The sequence below is a fragment of the Corvus kubaryi genome, unplaced genomic scaffold (assembly GCF_017639235.1).
Source record: "Corvus kubaryi isolate FWS band 111438036 unplaced genomic scaffold, C.kubaryi_AGA036_p1.0 37357, whole genome shotgun sequence".
Classification (NCBI taxonomy): domain Eukaryota; kingdom Metazoa; phylum Chordata; class Aves; order Passeriformes; family Corvidae; genus Corvus; species Corvus kubaryi.
Genome location: NW_024581117.1, coordinates 1,788,307 through 1,807,463, shown reverse-complemented (window position 1 = coordinate 1,807,463; position 19,157 = coordinate 1,788,307).

Below are 19,157 nucleotides of genomic sequence, written 5' to 3'. Positions count from 1 at the left end.
AATACAGTTTTAAAAGTCCTTCAAGAAAATGTTTAAGTCAGAAATTACAATATTTCAGTCTCTGACAGGTCGCCTCTCAGTCTTCTCATCTCCAGACTAAACAGGCCCAGCTCCTGCAGTCTCTCCTCACAAGAGATGCTCCAGACCCCAAATCGTCTTTGTGGCCCTTCACTGGACCCTCCCCAGGAGCTCCTTGTCTCTCTTGTACTGAGGAGCCCAGAACTGGACATGGATGCAATACTGTTCTTTTTAAAGTTTGAGAAGACCACATATACTCATACAAAACATAGCCATCAAGAGCATGAAAACATATTCTAAAGAGATTGTTGAGATCATTATCAGTGTACAATGCCTAAAGATAACACAGAAGAAAGAAATGTATAAAAATAAATGTTATATTAAATGCAAAAATATGCTAATTAGTGCAAAGTCTTTCCTTGTGTGGCTATTTCCAAATGAGATTTATAAAATTAATTTTTAACTTCTGGTAAATTTCATTTATTTTCTCTGTACTGTCCCTGTAATAGGATTTTCTCTAGTTCTTAACTCGTTTCCCATTTGTCTCCTGACTTCCAGAACTTTATTTTCTCCTTCAAGCTTACAATTTAGGAAGGTAATATGTATGTCTGAGTCTTTGTAATTAAAAAAATCTGCAGTCAGTCAGCAGTCTTTTATTTCACCAACATTTAGTTGGGCAACCCAGTGACATAAAAGAAATGCACTGAAGTACTAACTGATAATCCAGAATTTAGGATAGGTGGCAGAATCCCGCAGCGTGTAACTCTGTGCTTACAGGGCACCCATCATTGTTTTTCATGGGTAAATGAAGGTTGTAGCACATTCCTAAAAAGTTTTACACACTTTTAGTTTTGTAGAGTAGGGGAGTGTAGGAGTATCCCTACTAAAAAGTAAGAGTTGTTTGGGTTATTTCTAAATATTTTTGGTTTCTTATAATTGCTTGTAATTGGTCTTCACTCTGGAAATAAATATCTATACAGCATCTATTTACAAAAGATTTTAAAACTCCATATAATATTAACTTCTAAATCTAGATAAATCAGTAGATTTGACTTGAGAAGCTGCAATTGATTAATGTTGCAGTGAATTCAGTCAGCTGTTTTACTTCTGACTGCAGTCCAAGATTATTTTATGTTACCATATTTATTTATATTTATTCTTGCTTAAAAATGCTTAGCATGTAGATGCATAGAGCAGAAATAGCAACTCTCCTATACATTAGTTCTAATGAAATTTCAGAAAGGCCACTGTCCCCTAGGATACTTCAAGTCAAATAGGAGGTTGACCTATTCAAAAATCGTTCCACCCTTGAATAATAAGCACATTTTAAACCTTCTCAGGCAAAATATTATTATCAAGACTATGTTAAAGTAGATCTGATGTTTTTTGCAGTGTTGCCAAGAACATATACCTATGATGCTGGAAAGTTAGATTGGAAGTTATTTCTTGCAAATATGAAACTTCATATCCTGACTTACTTATTCACGTCTCAATGTCTTTTCTTTTTAAGAAGCACTAGTTTATAAATAACAATCAAAATCTAAAAGCCTAGTGCAAAGATTTTTTTTTTTTTTCACTTTATTGTCCTCTGAAATGTTTATTTCAATCATACTCACTGAGGGTAAGGTAATGCAAAAAATTACTCACATGTAAATGCTAAACACTAACAGTACACTGACAAATTCTTTGTTTTCAGAGGAGAGGTTGATTCTCATAAAACAGCAACAACATCTATCAGGAGAATTCACTTAAGCCTGAAAAAAGTTTGGTATTTTCTTGAAATTTTCAGATCATTTACAGTGCCATGCAGAAGCATATAAGTGTTATGCTCAGGAGCATTTAAAATCATGTAGTTCTACTTTTGCTTTTAGTTTTGGATGATACCAAATCAAAATTTTAAATTTATTTAATAGCAGATGGAGGCTTCATGCTTTAGGAAAGGAAAGGCTGAGACAGTGAAGAAACCCTCCTCAGTCTGAAGGAATAAGGGCCAGTGAGAGAGCTTATTGCTCTTAGGAACATTTAGAAAACTAAGATCCAGACTCATCCTGGTGTGCACAGAGGTTAAAAGACCTTCCATTTTGATATCAGAAATGTTTCCTAAATTGTTAATTCTAGAAACAATATATATTCTTAATTTCCTGAAATCTGACTTTCACTGACCCTCACTCATTTTCAAGTGAGTATTATATTGATCTAACACTATTCCCTTGTTGCAATAATGGGCAATGCAGAATCCCCAGGCAGGTGCAAAGAGCCCTTTATTGCAAAAACCCGGCTTTTTAAAACAGTTAGCTGGTTATCTGTTTACATAGTTTTAAAGTACAACAAACATTATTCAACCAACCACCATATACCACAATGTGAGCACGCGATGGTCATGCAGCATGTTTTTCTACCCTTAATTCAGCTGTGTCTCTTTCCCACAGTCCTTTTCTACTTAGCCAAAGTAACAGGCCTGAGCCATGATTTTTACAAAGGCAACAAGGCCTTCATGCAACATTTCCTCACGCTATTTGATTTAATAAAGTCAATGTTTAAAACAGGTTTCACAGGAATAGGTACTAGCAACTTTTCTTTTGAGTTTTTACAGAGTACGGAACCAGAGACATTTCCTCAAAATACATGTTATTCTAGGGAATCCAGTAAAATCCCACATGCAAATGAAAATAGAAAATAATTAGCATATGTTTTTCTACTCATCCAACTCCCCAAAATGATATCCTTCCCAAAAGAGCTGTAGACAATAATTAGCTATCTAGAATCTCATCAATTTGTATACTAGTGGTTTTAAAAAGTTAACTTCCGTTTTCACTTTAGAACATAAGGGGAGATTTCATTTAGCTGAGTTTTCATTTCATTAGTGACGTCTTTTTACATACAAACAGTGGCAGAAGTGCTTCGATATACACTCACAATTATTATACCTTGACATGACTGCAGTTCAAATGCATACTTTGATACAAAGTATGTATGAAAACATTAAAAGCTGTAGCATCAGAAATCCCATGAGATGGGTACTTTTTTAAAAGCATATGTATACTTAAGTCATGATTTTCTGTAGTTTCTTAGAAAAGTCCTATAAGCTAAACTATGACGATGACAAAATTATATATAAAGATATAAAATATCTTTATATTCTCTGGGTCAAACATGAGAGAAATTAATTTAGCACTAGTGAAGCTGGTAAACTTTGAATAAAATAAGGACTTCCTTCCTATTTTTTGCAGTGATCTCAGGTTTTGTGGGAAAATCATATGTATGCAAAAACACGTAGAGTTCTGTCATAACGTCATTTATGTCTATGCTAGTACATAGATGTGTTACTGTAGAAGTCATGCTATAGTCTGTATATTCTCTCCAAGCCTCTCCCGCTAAGAAATACCCATTGACAGAAAATCCACTGAAAGTGGCTGTAATGAGACATTGTAGCAGAGCTTTCAGCCCCCTTGGTGCTCATCGAATGGCAATGGACAGGAGCTAAAACACAGTGAGTTTGTGAAAAGCCTTGATCAAGTTACACAGCTTGCAGTCTTTGAAACAGCTTCTGAACAGCAGTTTATGAGCATGCATTGGAACAAAGAATTTTTTGTCAAAAGAATGTCATCAGGCACTCAAGCTAGGAGATGGAACTTTGTTCATATTTTTGGTCTTGATTCTGAAAATCCTTAATTCCAAATTCAAATGTGCATCTCTCATGAACTACATCTTGGTCTGGGCTTTCTGTAGAAGTCATTGCTGTAATCATGTTGCGCGTGAGTCAGCTAGTATGCTGGATATCATCTCAAAGGGGGGAGGAAATAACACCCAAATGTAGGTTAATTCTCAACAGTACAGTACAATGACTTCCTTTTTTCATTTTTAAAGATAAAAGACACTATTTTGTGCTTTAATGCAGCATGATGTTTCTTGCAGATTCCAGTGCAGCAGCTACCTTTTCTGCTTTCTCATACACTGAAAATTAGAAGCTGTCTGCTTCTAAACCCATGCTAATCAAGTTTATCCCCGAGGAAAAACAATCAATTTATTGCATCCACTCAAACTGTTATAAATTGTCATCAATTTTAACATGATGATAGGTGTCTTATACTCTCATAACCATTTCCTAGCCTCTAAAATTCAATTTCACCCAATAAGCAGTCTTATATTAACTGCGTAGTAATAGTGGTTTATTTACTATTAGGGGAGAAGGTATTTTTCTAAATGGAGAAGATATTTTTGTGTGTTTTAGTTTGGCTTTGGAGTCTTTGGTATTGCAGCAAGGACACACAGTTGGGTGGCCTGAAGTAGCAGCCAACTTCTCACACCTTCAAAATCTTAAATGCAATGCTGCTTAGATTGGAAAGATTACTCATACAGACTGAACTAAAATGTTGTGCTTGTCATTTTGCTCAAGTAATAACTCCCCTTTGCTTGGAGATCAAGTTCCCAGCTCACATGTGTCAAATTATACATTTGCCCTTTAATATTAAGTCAAACCTAAGTTTTTTGGTCCACCCTTTCTTGCACGCATCGTTTTCCGATCAAATGACTCATGTTGCCTTTCTCCTGGCGCATTATCATTGTTGTGCTAATGCTATTTATCAACTTCATGCCATGATAGTTCTTCATCCCAAATAATTTTCAGATTTTCTTCTGTTACTTGGCTTCTTTTGAGTTACCTCTTGGTTCACAATTCTTAACAGCCTTTGTTTTCTTCTATGCAAGTAAGTTTTTTCTTTCATGATGTAGTTAGCCCTTAATATTTCATCTCATAATTCCTTTTATAACAAGTGGTCATTTGAAACAGAAGAATGAGTGTCTGCTACTTTTCATGGGGTAAAGAATCACCATGACAGCTCTCCCACACAGCTCCTCTTTAAGCTCTCTGGCTTAAGCTGAATTATAGATACAGACAATTCATCACAATTTTTTCTGGGTCCTCACATACTGCCAGTAGATAAATGGAGCATGTTAGGGAGCTTGGAGAAAATACCATGAAGTTTAATGGCAAAGATGATTTGATCAGCTCAATTAGTCTGTAATTACTAAAGTGAAAACCAACATGTGACTATGATAGTGATACGGTTATTGAATGACACTGCTGTGTGATTTTCATGGTTTAAAAACAGCCAGAAACTAAGCTCTATGAGTTGCTTGCTCACTCCCCCACAGTAGGATGGGAGAGAATTAGGGAAGAATAAAAGTGAGAAAACTCGTGGGCTGAGATAAATGCAGTTTAGTAGGTAAAGCAAAAGCACACACACAAGCAAAAAAACCCCAGGATTTCTTTCACCACTTCCCATGGACAAAGAGGTGTTCAGCCATCCCCTTGAAAGCAGGGCTACACATGAGTCATGGTTCATGGGGAAGACAAATGCCATAGCTCTGAGCATTCCCATCTTCTTCTTTCCTCAATTTTATATACTGAGCATGGTACCTTAAGGAATATCCCTCTGGCTAGTTTAGACCAGCTGTCCTTCCTGTGTCTCCTCGTAGCTTCTTGTGTACTTCCTGCTGACTCAGTGGCAGGGCAGTATGAATAGCAGGAAGGTCCTTGTTCATGTGTAAGCCCTTCTCAGCAATAACAGAAACATGTCTACCTTATCAACACCATTCAGCAAAAATCCAAAACCTAGTAGCTACAGTGAAGAAAATTAACTCTACTTAAGCCAAAACCAGCACAGTGATAATTTTAGTTTCAGCATACACCTTACTGTCACAGTGTTCAATAAAAATAATGTCATTCAGCAGGAAAGAAAAGATCTTCAAACATTGGTGTGATAAATTCTGTCACCAGGATTGACTATAATTATATTCTGCTTCTGAAGACTATTCTTGCACATAATCCTTCCAAACAGATTTTTTTTTTCCTCTTTGACTGTTTTAGAGTGCTGTTGAAGCTTTTTATCTCTTAATAAACAACACAAGAACTGTATTTCAACTTCAGGATTTGAGAGCAAAGAGGAAAACAAATATTTTGAACCATGGGACCTTAAACTAAACAATTTCTTTCTGGCTCACTCTCCCCTAGCATCAATGTAAAAAACCAGTGTTATCTTTGTTTTGAAATATAACTTAGTTTTAGAAGAAGTCTTGGAATGGCGTTTATATATTATCTATTGTGTACCATGAAACTCAATTTTGATCTCCCAGCTCTATTCTATTAAATGTGACATGTTAAAAACAGAATCTTAGCTTCACATTGTACTAAACAACAACTTCCTTTTATCTGTGTATATAATTGTGTCTATTCTCTAGCTGAAGATACTGAAATGCTGATACAGTTCATAAAAAATGTCAGGATTAATTTTTTCAATGTGGAAGAAGAATATGGAGAATAGAAGAAAGTGGCATTGCAGGTGAGGTCTTCAGTGCTGTAGAAACACTCCAGAAAGAATAATTTAAAGGATTAAGCCCAAAAGAAAAAAAAAAAAAAAGAATGAGTAAGGTTAGAGAAATAAAACAAATGGCAGAGCAATAATATTGAGAGAGAAGGGTAAAATTTTGCTACAAATGATGCAAACTTTGCTGACAAATTCAGGCTAAAAGTACGTTTCAAGATAAAAGTCTGTGCCAGATAGAGATCTGAGCAGAAGATTAGAGTCTTTCTTTTCCTTTGATTATCCTTTAAAGTCTGAAAAGGATAACCTCTGGAATGTTAATCCTCCCAGACAGAGATGAGGGAATAAACTGAAGATGGACTGGCAGGAACAAATCACGTCTGGGACAAAGCAACTGCAAGACCATGCATGTATTTTAGGACTGCACATTGTAACATACCTTCAGTAGGATTTTGAACATTGCTATCCTTGCATTGTCTGCTGACAGAGAAGATAAGTCTAGGTAAGGATTTGTGGCCATGGTGGTACAAAACGGCGCAGACTACAAGATGCAGAGATAGGGGAGGAACGAGGATTTGTGCTCTTTCTCTTGACCCTCTAATGACTTATTTCCCTGACAGAGGTAAAAAACAGCCTTTAAGGCTGCATGGTGTCTTTTGGTTGCTGCAAACTACCTCCTAAACTTAAGATTCATCTGAAAACTTAGGAGTCTTTCTCCTCTCTCCTATTATATTTTTCTCTTCACACACTACAGCAAAGTTTTCAGTGCCAAAGAAAAGTCACAAAAACCATCAAAATTGTCCATGTGTTCAACATAGTTTTCACCCACTCTATCATAGACATATCTCTTTAAAGTCACTGTTGATCCAATATGAAAAATATCCTAAACAATATCACTGGTTATCATAGCAAAAAATATTTCAATTATAAATATTTTATTTTTTAAAAAATAGGTTTTCAATTCTCTTTCTTTTTATCTCCTTCTTAGTCATGTAAGATCTCTCAATGAAGATAATATTTGGCAGTAATAGAATCAATGCATACTGAATATTCTTTTCAATATTTATATCTAACATCGTCTTTAATAATTATTTTGCTTTCTCACATTTAAATTTGATTGCCTAGGAGACATTTAACATAGATTTAAGCATTTTTCATATATAAATTCATCTTCTAGCTATTTAAGTCTCAACTTGAAGCTGCTTCAGTAAACAGATTTCCTTAAATGATTTTTTGTTCACAAAAAAGCAAGCTCCTAAAATTTAGTTGGTTTTGTTTTTAATCAACAAAAGATATAGTTTCGTTAACACTTTAAAAAACAAAACAACAAAACCTAAACCAACCACATTAAAAAAAACAAACTAACAAATAAACCCCCAAAACCTAGATAAAAAAAGTCTCTGGCTGTCACAATATAGTAGAGAATTTACATGTCATCTTAGATTTGCAGTTCCAAGGGAAAAGAAAAATTTGCATATTGTGTAACTGGATTTGGATTCTTAAAAGTCTCGATTAGGCAAATGACCTGGTAATCTGTATCACAGAAAGAAAATACTCTGTCTGCTTGCTTGGGTGTTTGCTTTGGTGGGTGGAGGGACATGAGAGTGGGTGTCAGAATTCAACATCCATTTTTAACCTATACTGGGGAGTAATGAAAAAAGCAGAAATAGGACATTCTTTTTAAAAGCAAGTTGTGTGTATAACTTCCGTAATACCTTTGAAGAAATCCCCACAGATGAAGAACATATCATGCATGGCCCTGAAAAGACAGGTAATTTTGTTGAGCTACCCTATAAAAACAAAAACATCCAAGCAATCAAACATAAACCCCCTTAAATAAAATGGATATTCAGTGACAAAAACACAGTGATTTTTTTTTAAAAAACAGTGTTACAATTTTTTGTAAGGCAAATGCCTTATTTGGCATATTTCTGAAAGAGCACTACCTCAGATTCCAAAAGTCAACTACTAGCAGAATAATAAAAGCTGCAATTAAAATAGATTGGCAGAATGGGGATAGAGAACACCAATATGATATTTAAAGTCTAATACACATATAGTCTTTGGAGTTAAAATAATTGATATGCATATTGAAATTAACCTAAATTAAGAAAAAGTAAAATAAAATTAAGTGATTTAGGGCTGTACCACTCAATTTGTCACTACACTAAGTAACATGTATGTTCTTGCAAGACTGTCTCCTAAGAACAAGTATATATGGCTTATAAATAATTAGGGATACAGAAATACAAGGATGAATGACGTTTACCTTTTAACTTTGTACAGTAAAGATAGATGCCAAAACTAAGACTGCAGATACCCGAATGCTGTATGCAAGTACCTGCCTTGATTTCTTATATTCTCTCAAAGTTATTTTCAATCAGTCAAAAAAGTTCAAAACCATGAGTGTAAGTATTGAAGTCAGATCAATATGTTGACCATAAATGCTGTGTTTCCTTACAAAACCGTGCTGTAAGTGTATTCTGGCCTACATAAAATATTATGTGACACAGTACTATACAAATAAAGGTAAAAATGGGCTGTAAGTTTGAAATAGAACCATACAAAGGGATGAAAATTTAAATACTTATAAGTGGTCATTCTGCCTAAGAACATTAAAATTATTTAGCTAGTATAAACACTGCTTTTCTTAATATATATGGATGCCAATAATACACAGAAATAGAGAAATAGATGAACAAATTACGTGTAGTTTATTAATTTATTTCACCTCAGTCCTTTTGCAAGATGTTTACAGTCATTGCAATATTCAAACCCACTAATTATTTCAAGTAATCTGTGAATGTACCTATAAAGATATTCCTGCTTGGGGTCAAGAGGTGCTGCTGGGTGAATAATGATTTGGAAAATGGATCATAGTTTCAAATATATTATAAGAACTGAAAGCTTTGTAGCTTTGATCTTTAGAATAGTCTCTGGTTTTATGTAAAAACCCCCACATGATAATCTGACAGACATTGGGAAATAAAGGATAAGCATGTTAATATTATAGTATTTGAAAAAATATTTTTGCTCATTTTTGTCTTACAAACTTTTTTATCACTGTTTTGAAAGCCTTGTTGTGGTCTCATCAGACATCCTTCTTGTTTACATGATCAATATGCAATGATAGAAAAAAATAGAAAATATATATATCTATATAAGTATATGTATGTATATATGGAGTATATCACAAACTTCCGTTTGTTACCACTACATTCTCAATCAAATTCAATTACTGTTTTTTTAGTTTTGATGGTTCAGTGTCTCATTTCGTTTGTATTGGTTAATTTTTTCACCATGTATTGAAGACCATGTAGGAGAAGAAGGAGGTAGCTTTAAAAGACTTTTCAAAAAGAGAGACTTTGCTTTGTGCAAATTGTCAAATGCTTGTCCTAAAAGACAAGTGTAACAGTTTTTTGCTGTTGTTTGGATTTTACCTTTTTCACAAAGCTTTTTGAGTGTTTACAGGTTATTTGTTTGATTCTTGTGATGTATATCTGGATAGGGTTGTTTAGCTGGTTGGTTTGTTTTGTTTTCAGTCTTAGACCATAGTTGTTAAATTGAAAGAATGAAAGCAATTTACAGGTATACTACAGCTGAAATAGAGAATTCTAGGTAACTGACTTTTATAGAAATTCCTTTAAAGAGGAATTAATTTAAACAAGAAAACAGGTAAAATGAAAAGGGAAGCATACTCCTTGGAGTTGCCTTGGGCAATTCCTCAAATCACACTGCTTTTGCAAACCCTTTGCTACCTATCAGAGGGTCTGTATTGCACAGCAGTCCCCTAAATCTTCAGGTCATTGTCCCACTGATACACCTTCCCTCCCTGCCCCTCACAAACCCTCTCTTGCCTTCTTAAAAGAAAAAGATAAATCTGATTTATTCCTGTTCAGACAAGGACAGGAGAGAGTCCCCAACTCAAAACTTTCACATATGCATGGTAAGAGATGACCCAAGACTCTCAAAGCATGTGAAAGTGTTGTGTAGGTCACTTCTTCAACCCATTCCTGACAGTAGTCCTCATGAATCCCTTCTTGTGTGCAAAGTGGCCGTGAGCCTGCTAGTGGGCTGGACACATGGTGGTCAGGGACCCTAGCCCCCTCCATGTCACTTCTATCAGGGTTAGAAGAGGGGTCCTGTGCTCCAAGAAATGGATGGGCCACCCAGTGCTGAGGGGGCTGCTATATGAGTAACCATACCCTGAAAGCAGAACTGAAAATCATACCTCTTCCCCATCTCAGGTTGAAAGGAGGATTTATGCATAACACAACAAGTTTTTCTTCATATCCTGGAACATCTAATTTTGAAATGTTGTCAGAAATATTATAATTTCTGACTTAAACATTTTCTTGAAGGACTTTTAAAACTGTATTACAAAAGCTGCAGAGAAGACTACAGCACCCTGAATGGGGCCCTGCCTGAGGCCTTACACTGCTCCCTGATGAAGATAAGATAAAGTAACAGCTCAGGGCTGGGGACATTCACAAAGCACAGGCTTAACACCTCCAAGGTGGAGACCACAGCCCCAGGGCTATCAGGTGCCAGGCTTGAACAGACCCTTGCACCAAAGGGTGGGGGAAGGAGAGGCTTTGGGTGTCTTGGAAAAAACCTGTGGTCAGAGGCACAGTGACTGCCCATCCTCCACTGTGCAGAGGAGCCCAGCTGAGGGGTCCTAACTGGGGGGGGGGCGAGGGGAAGCTTATCCACAGCAGAAGGGGGTGTCATGGCCCATCAAAGAGGCCCCCTTCAAAGGGGTCCCCAGACTCTGCACCAGAGCACCAGAGATGATGCAACAAACCCTCAGTGTTTGTTGCCAGGGACAGTGTCAAGCTAGCCCCTGGAGGGGAGACACATGGGTGTTCCCCACCTGGCCCAAAGCATATATTAATCCATGGGATTCTCTACTCTTCGGCCTGTGGTGTGGTGGTGTGTGGTGGTGTGTGGCAGTGTGTGGTGGCATGTAGCAACATGGCACAGCATGTGGCGGCATGGCCACGGCAGTGACAGGGGACCCTCACCACCAGAAGACCAGATGGAGGGGAGCAACGAGACATCGTTGGGACCCTCGGGTGGGTGATATTCTTCCACCTAAGCCCTGTCACCTCTCCCTGTCCCCCACCTTCCCCACACTTTCTTTCTCTTTCTTTCTTTTCTCTTTCTTTCTCTTTGCCTCTCTACTATTAAATAAAATATATCAATATTTTGGCATCAACATCGAACCTCGTTTGGCTTTAATCTCATTTCTGGGAATATTTTGAACCTTCTAAGCCCTTTCTGGTTTATGAACAGAGACTTAGCTTTCTTTGCTTTTCTGGGTTTAAACCAGATCATAAAAAATGTTGAATAGTTTCAGAAGAGTACATGGATAAACCCAAACACATGAACACAAAGGAGTACCTGGTACACGGGAATGCTTGCAGAAATCAGATTAATATGACATCCTAGATACTCATATCTCAGAATATTTGAGGCATCTTTTTGCTTGTAATTTCTCATGGCGGTTTTTTCCATTCTAAAGGATGGTAGAGTGACTGACTTCCAACAGGTACGTCTGGAGACCGCCTAGGCCAACTCCCTGCTCTGTGGTGGTCAGTGAACCTATGTTACAAAGGACAGAGAGTTCTCGGTAAGACAAGTCCCTAGTACCACAAGTACCTCTTTAGGTTAGGGTGACCAGAAAGGCATCTTCCAGGGTGTGTTGTTCTATTATGGTAATCTACCCCAGGTTGGCTTCCCCAGTTGGGTGTTGGCCCTTGCCCATCACCACTCCCCCAGAGTGTCCCCATTGGTCCCCATTTCCTAGTCCTGCCTTTTCCCCGCCCTTGCATAAAAACCCTGAGTTCGGCATTGTTCTCGTCTTTGCCTCTGGAACCTTCAACAATGTAGAAGCAATAAATGCTTCTGTTGAAACCCACGCAAAGACCCTTCCTGCCTCTTTTGCCACTAACTTTATACTGAAGCTGGCCGTGCATTTGTGCATGCATGCGTGTGAACCACAGAGCTGGACAGAGACTGTAATACTGCTCAGACCAGGGTTGGTCAGATAAGTTTTCTCCAAATTCTGTCCTGTCCAGTTTGAGTATTTCCAGGCATGGAGGTTCTACACTCCCTGGGAAAACTATGGTAAACACAGAATCATAGAATAATAGAATCATTAAGGTCCAACCTTTGTCCAAACAGAACCACGTCAATTAAACTATAGCTCTAGGCGCCACATCTAGTAAATTCTTGAACGCTTCCAGGGATGGTGACTCCACCACCTCCCTCAGCAGTCCTTTACAGCAGCTGAAAACTCTTCCTGTGAAGAAATCCTTTGTGATGTCCAACCTGAATCTGCCCTGGCTTGAGGCCATTTCCTCTACTCCTGTCACTAGTTGCATGGGAGAAGAGGCCAACCCCCATCTTGCTGCAACCACCTTTTAGGTAGTTGTTGAGAGTGATAAGGTCACCCCTTGAGCCTTCCCAGGTGAGACAATCCCAATTCCCACAGCTTCTCCTCATATGACTTACTCTTTAGACCCTTCACCAGCTTCACCTGGGGCCTCCCTGGTTAACCAGGATTGATGATAAATGATGGAGAGTGGCTTGGTGAGGTCTTCCACCAGCTCCTTCAGTACACTTGGGTGAATCCTATCCAGTCCCATGCACAAGTGGCACAGCAGGTCATTAACTACTTCCTCCTGGAGTGCATGGTATTCTGCCCTCCAGCCCTGCCTAACATGGCTGGCTGCCCTGAGGACAACTGATCTTACTGATAAAGACTGAGACAAAAAAACATTAAGTATCTCTGTAATGTTTACACACCCTCGCAGTAAAAGCATCTTCTCTACATCCCTGAAGAACATACTTTTTGTTGTTGATTGGTTGCATACTTTGAGGAACATTGTCTGATGGTGGGAATATACGAAATTAAGCATTGCTGAGCATATTCTCTGTTGACCTGGATATATGAAGTTACTAACAAAGTTCATAGCAAATGTATGGTGTTAAAAAATGAACAAAATCCAAAACTTTGTTTTGAAAATGAAATGAAATACTATTTTGGTACTTATTTGCCTAAAAAACATAAACATTTAAAAATTAGGAAGGCTTTTTCCCTCAAAACACTTACGTGCAATATGACTATGACATAAGCTGACTGCAATGAGAACATTGCAAACATATTGTCCAGCTAGATGGACCCTTGATCTGACTCATTGTTATAGATGCTTCAACAAATCTGCTTAGAGATCTTCTATTTTTCATAAAGCTAGGTCAGATTTCAAAGGTAAAAATGCACCTAAAATGAAGATAAACACCTGTTTGTCTTTTTAAAAGTACATGGACCAAAACACTTAGTAGTTTGAAAAGATACTACATGTAATCTTAAATATAGCCTTCATGGTGTGGGGACTTGGAGTAATCTCAGTCAGCCACAAGACAAGAGTCCATTAAATATATGTTTTGTGATGATGTTGATGGACTGAGACCCTTTCCCTGCTTCCAGTGTCCTAATACATCACAGCCATCACAGGATGTTAAAGAGCTGGACTACTACAAGTCATGGCTTCTGCAGGATGGGAATCTGTGTTTTTCCATCCTTATGGAAAAAGGCAAAAGCCCAAGACTCCCTGAGAATATATCACGTTAGACAAGTTATGTAAGTAAATAAAGAAAAGTATTGAGAGATTGATTCTGTTGCGAGGATCAAAGTCCAGAGAAGATTGTTAACTGAAAAGAGAAATAGCACAATTTTTTTTCTTATTTTGTCTAATCTAGTTTTTTATGAGTCCTTTTGTAATATTGTTGTTCAAGCACTAAGATCATTTGAGTAACCTTTTAGACCATGATTTTACGTCTATGTTGACCAACAGCAGTTACACCAGTACAAAATAAGTAAAAGGTCTTGACAATAGGTAAGATTCTCTTTATTTTGCCTGGTTTACTTTGAATTTGATGTTAAACGTCCTTCCTGAAGCTGAAATAAATCCAGTTAGTATTTCAAACAGATGTTGAGACTCACATACATAACACTTAATACAGGCAAAATATTTTTTCCCCTTGAGGGTTGTAAGATCATAGTGCTGTTATTTGTGCTTTTCTCTGCACAAAGCAGCTTAGCAGCAATTATTTTATAGTTCTGCAAGTCCCTGCCTGAACTGAAGATGAAAACAGAGGTGTCCTGTTCATACAATATTGTAAAAAATTACTTAACACTTTGGAGTTCTGCAAATGGACAGTATTTCTTCCTCTGAGATGTACCACTTTACTACCTATGATGTTATGCTAAGAATTTTCAGGTTTTTTAGTAAATCAAAATTACTAAAACAAATTTTAAAAGAAAATCAGCAGCACAGTGAGCAGAACTTTTTGCCTTGTTTCAGCTAAATGGTTTTTGCAAGGTTGTATGAGGTTGCTCCTTAATATTGTGGTAATATTTTTTTTTTCTTTTAATTATACACATAAAGTTGAATAAATTACCTTTTCAAACTTTAGCCAGGTTCTAAAACTTTCCACACACTGTCCAGATGCATAATTATATATACACACAGGCACACTTTTCACAAGAACATGACCTATTAGTCCCATATTCAGGACAGATTGAAAGGACACAAGGCTTTGTTTTGTTGTGTTTGGGCCTTGTTTGTTTGCTTGTTATTGTTTGTTTGTTTTTAAATTCACACCTCTGAAATTTTTCTCATTCTCACAAAATAAGTCTTTGAGGAAGTAGGAGCCACTTATAATCAACACTATATTCACTATATTAAATACTAAATCCCCACAAAAACCCCAACTCACAAACCTCCTTTTGTTTACCTTTCAGTTGAGCTGACTCAGGGAGAAAAGTAAAAACTGAGATTGCCTGGTTCTTCTTAACTGAACTGCTCCTCCATTTGTTTAGTTATTTTGGGGGATTTTTTTCCCTCTCATGTGCTTTCTTTCTTTGCCTTTGATGTCTTCAAATAACTTCTAAAGTGTTTTAATAATAACTACAGAGTATCTGGCCTTGCCAGATAGGCCTTGCCTCATCTTGTTTTGTTCCTCAGTTACTTCAGAAAAGTGGATTTTGCAGAATAAGGTAACAGTTCTAAAAACATACTCATAACTTTTGTGAGTGCTTATAAAGAAGGGTGTACTTTTCATCCAGAAGTGATGGGGGCAATCGAACAATTTCCTGTCAAAACAAGTAGCAACTCAAAAAGATTTATTTCTGTGTATTCAAAATCTGTGGCAAAAATTGTTACAATTAACTAGTTAATTTATAATAATATTTAAAAACACGCAAAATTAAGAGTTATATTTTGATATAATATCTACTTGGGATTAATCTAAAGATCTTTTGATAACAGTCTTGAATCAAAAATTAGTGTAAAAATAAAAGATGGCATTCTAATTACATGTCATGGCACTAAGAAAATAAAGATACTCTGTCAGAAAAACGGAATATATTCCATACTGCAGTTGTGCAATCAAATTGGGAGAGTACCTCAAAGTAAGACTTACATTTTGTGCCTAGTTTAGTATACACTGGAAGCATCTTTTATTACTTGGGCACCTCTCCTGTGACACACTTCCTGACTAAAAAAAATTTTTTAGGATTTTCTGGCTTATCAGAGCTGAGTTATTTCTCTGTCTACCAAAGAGGAGATTAGAAAACTTTTGATGGAGCCAATGAGTCTGTGTTGGCAACTCTATTCTGAACTGAGACTATAGCCTGAGGTTGCTAGGGCAGTCTCACTGGGATATGAGCACCAACAGCAAAGGCAACACAATGTTGGAGTACTTTTTGTCACCGTAACTTACCTTTCATATTACTTGTTCACCCAGCTCTCTTTAGGCCTGCTTTGTCACTGGGGTAGGAACTTTGGAGAAATAGCCACATCTTTTCCCTGTACACTCACTCCTGTACACTGCTGTACATGCTTTCTTATGAGAGCCTTTGCTTGAAGAATAATACAGGCAACTGCAGAAACAGGACGCAAAGTTGCAAAAAAAAAAAAGTTTCTGAACAAATAATAGTACTCTAGAGCATGACAGCAGTAGTAATTAATTTATTTAAAGGACTAGAATGTATTACCTTGAATTCATCAATCCTTTGCCTTATCCCACTTTAGGGCCTTCGCTGTTAAGAGGAAGTCCTGTGTTTCATGAGGAATGAAATGGCATTCCCTGATGCTTTAATTCAAGTTCTTTACAGATTAGAGTAGCCTTGGGATTTCTCTAACCTGTGACGGTTGACTAGGGTCACTAAGGAGCCACCTGTCATGTGCAGATAGCTGGAGCAAAATACACACATGCTTTTCCTTTTGATTAAGAGGGAGCAGCAAATTGTGTTGAAATATCATCCAGCTACTTCTGTTCCCTGTGGTTTTGATCATACAAGAAATACAAGGTTTCCTTCCTCTCTCTTTTTAAAAACATATGCACACACACACACACATAAAAATATACACCATAAGTATATAAAAGAAACTGTATAGTTCAGTGGACTGATGGTTCATCATTGCTTGAACACTTAGTAATACTAACCAATACCAAAACCTGAGCCATGGTGACTTCAAATTAGTACCAAATTACAATTTCAAATAGAGGCAGTCACTTCAGGTATCTGACAGATAATTCAAGAAAGATGAATTATATTTGCAAGAAGCATTATGTGCAGAACAGCAATTATTAAAGTCCTTAGTACTTATGCATAGCCAGTCAAATTATCTGACAGGCTGAAAAACTTCTGTCATATTCTTTTACATAAAATCTTCCAAAGCACTGAAATTCATTTCAGAATAGCTTGGCAAGTATAAATAATGGATTACAGTGGGCAAAACCTGATTTCTCAAATCAACATGATAAAGTCAGGCCTTTCTTCATCAGGCATAATAGGAAGTTTTCAGTTTCAAAGCCTGTTTTCGGAATAGTAAAGGGCAATGAACTAACAGTGAAAATATGTCTTATTTGAAAGCTAGAGCATTTATTTACATATGTATTCTATTATAGATCCAGAACTGTGGTTTGTTATAAAATAATAAAAAAATCTATATTGGTCCTCCAAACTCAAATTAATAAACCAAAACCCAAATACTTCACCCCAAAATGCTTGATTACAATGGTGAGTAGCCTCATCCAAGAGCCCAGAAATGAGCTACAGCCACTTACGCCTGTTCACATGTTTGTATAATACTTTTTTTTAGTGAATTTATTTTTTGGGGAATATAAGGCTCTACACAGAAGTAACTTCGTACCAAAGCAATGACTCAGAGACATAAGGAGTTGCCTAATAATCAGTCAAATAAAGTAGACCACTGTCTATTCAGAACTCAAAAAAGGGAAGAATCCATATTAAAAACCAAGATGTTGAACCATGACATTATTGGGAACAAGAGGGCTAGAATGGAAGTAAAAAACAGTGAAGGACTAAATCAGCCAGATTTCTACGAGTCACACACAAGATCAAGTGAGTTCTAGAAAGGAAGTTTCTGCCAGAGGAGGGACTGATAAGACACAAATCTTGCCATGGAAAATTACCCCTTTTCTAGGGGAAAACAGAAACCTCTTCTGGAAGTAGTTAAATACAGTCACTTTAGTAAATTTAATAAATAACTTTGTAGTACCTTTATCTTAATAAATATTCAAAAGTGTTAAGTGGTAAAATGGACAACTTAAAAAGCCAAAACCCACCAAAAATCCCAAAATTCTTTTTTTTTTAAATTCAATTTATTGTTGGAGCCTGACCTTAACATTAAAGTATTATTATAAGCAAATAAAAACACTAGTCAAAAGATAGTCCCAAAAGTTGTTTTCATCTGAATGAATTTAAATACCCATCTAAAACAAATTACCAAAAACACCCTGCTGATAAAATGGCTCTTCCTTCTAAAGCCACAGCCTGAGATTTCTATCCTTTCAGTTTAATTAAAAGGACAGAAAGTTATTTTTCACATGAATTTTGGTGATAAAAGAGATTCATTAAATATTATATCACCCCATGCAGGCTCCATATCTATGAGTGAAAGTGCCTGAGGACCTGGAAATAAAGAGATGAAGATAGATAAATTTAACACTGAAACAACAAGTAGTGTTATGTTGTTTTGAAAGAAAAGAGAATTCTCTGAGGTAGATCTAGACTGCATGAAAACCTACACATTAGAAAATAATTGATTTCTTTTTTTTCTAAAAAAGCTCACTACTTAGTCTATATCTTTTAAACCAATAGGGGCCTAGAGAGGGCAGTGTTCCTCTCCTTTTATATAATAGGCTTTCTGAATCTTTTCCTTTGTCGTGGAACAATACACAGGTGGGCAGACCATTGGCAGTGATGACAGGGATCCAGTGTCCCTAAGGGGATGTGCTTGTTTATGTGATAGGGATGGCCATTTGAAGATGAGTGTTACCTGAAAACCTGTGATGCCAGCAACATGAACAATAAAGGCAGACTTTCAGGGGTTCTCTGACAAAACAGTTCTGCTTCAGCTTTTGTTTCTGAATCCACGACAACTATGCCCAGCTCCTCTGTGGGCAGAAAATGATTTTTTCCTGTGTTTCTTACAAGCTCTGGGGTGACTTTTCAGCCACTTTGGTGTCTTTACAGGAGAAGTATATTTCCTGGCATGCTGGACCCTGCAGCAGTTTTGGAGTGGGCTCAGTGTAAAACTTTTAAAGCACCATTTGGTATAATACAGTGAGATATCAGATAAAAAAGAGCCATCTGTCTCTCCATCAGCCCTTCTAACTCTTTCTTCTTTTCTACAATTTGTTTTATCAGTTTTCTAATTTGTTGATTTTTTTATCATAAAAATATATGTACGTATTTACTGAAAATGTTTACTGGGAGAT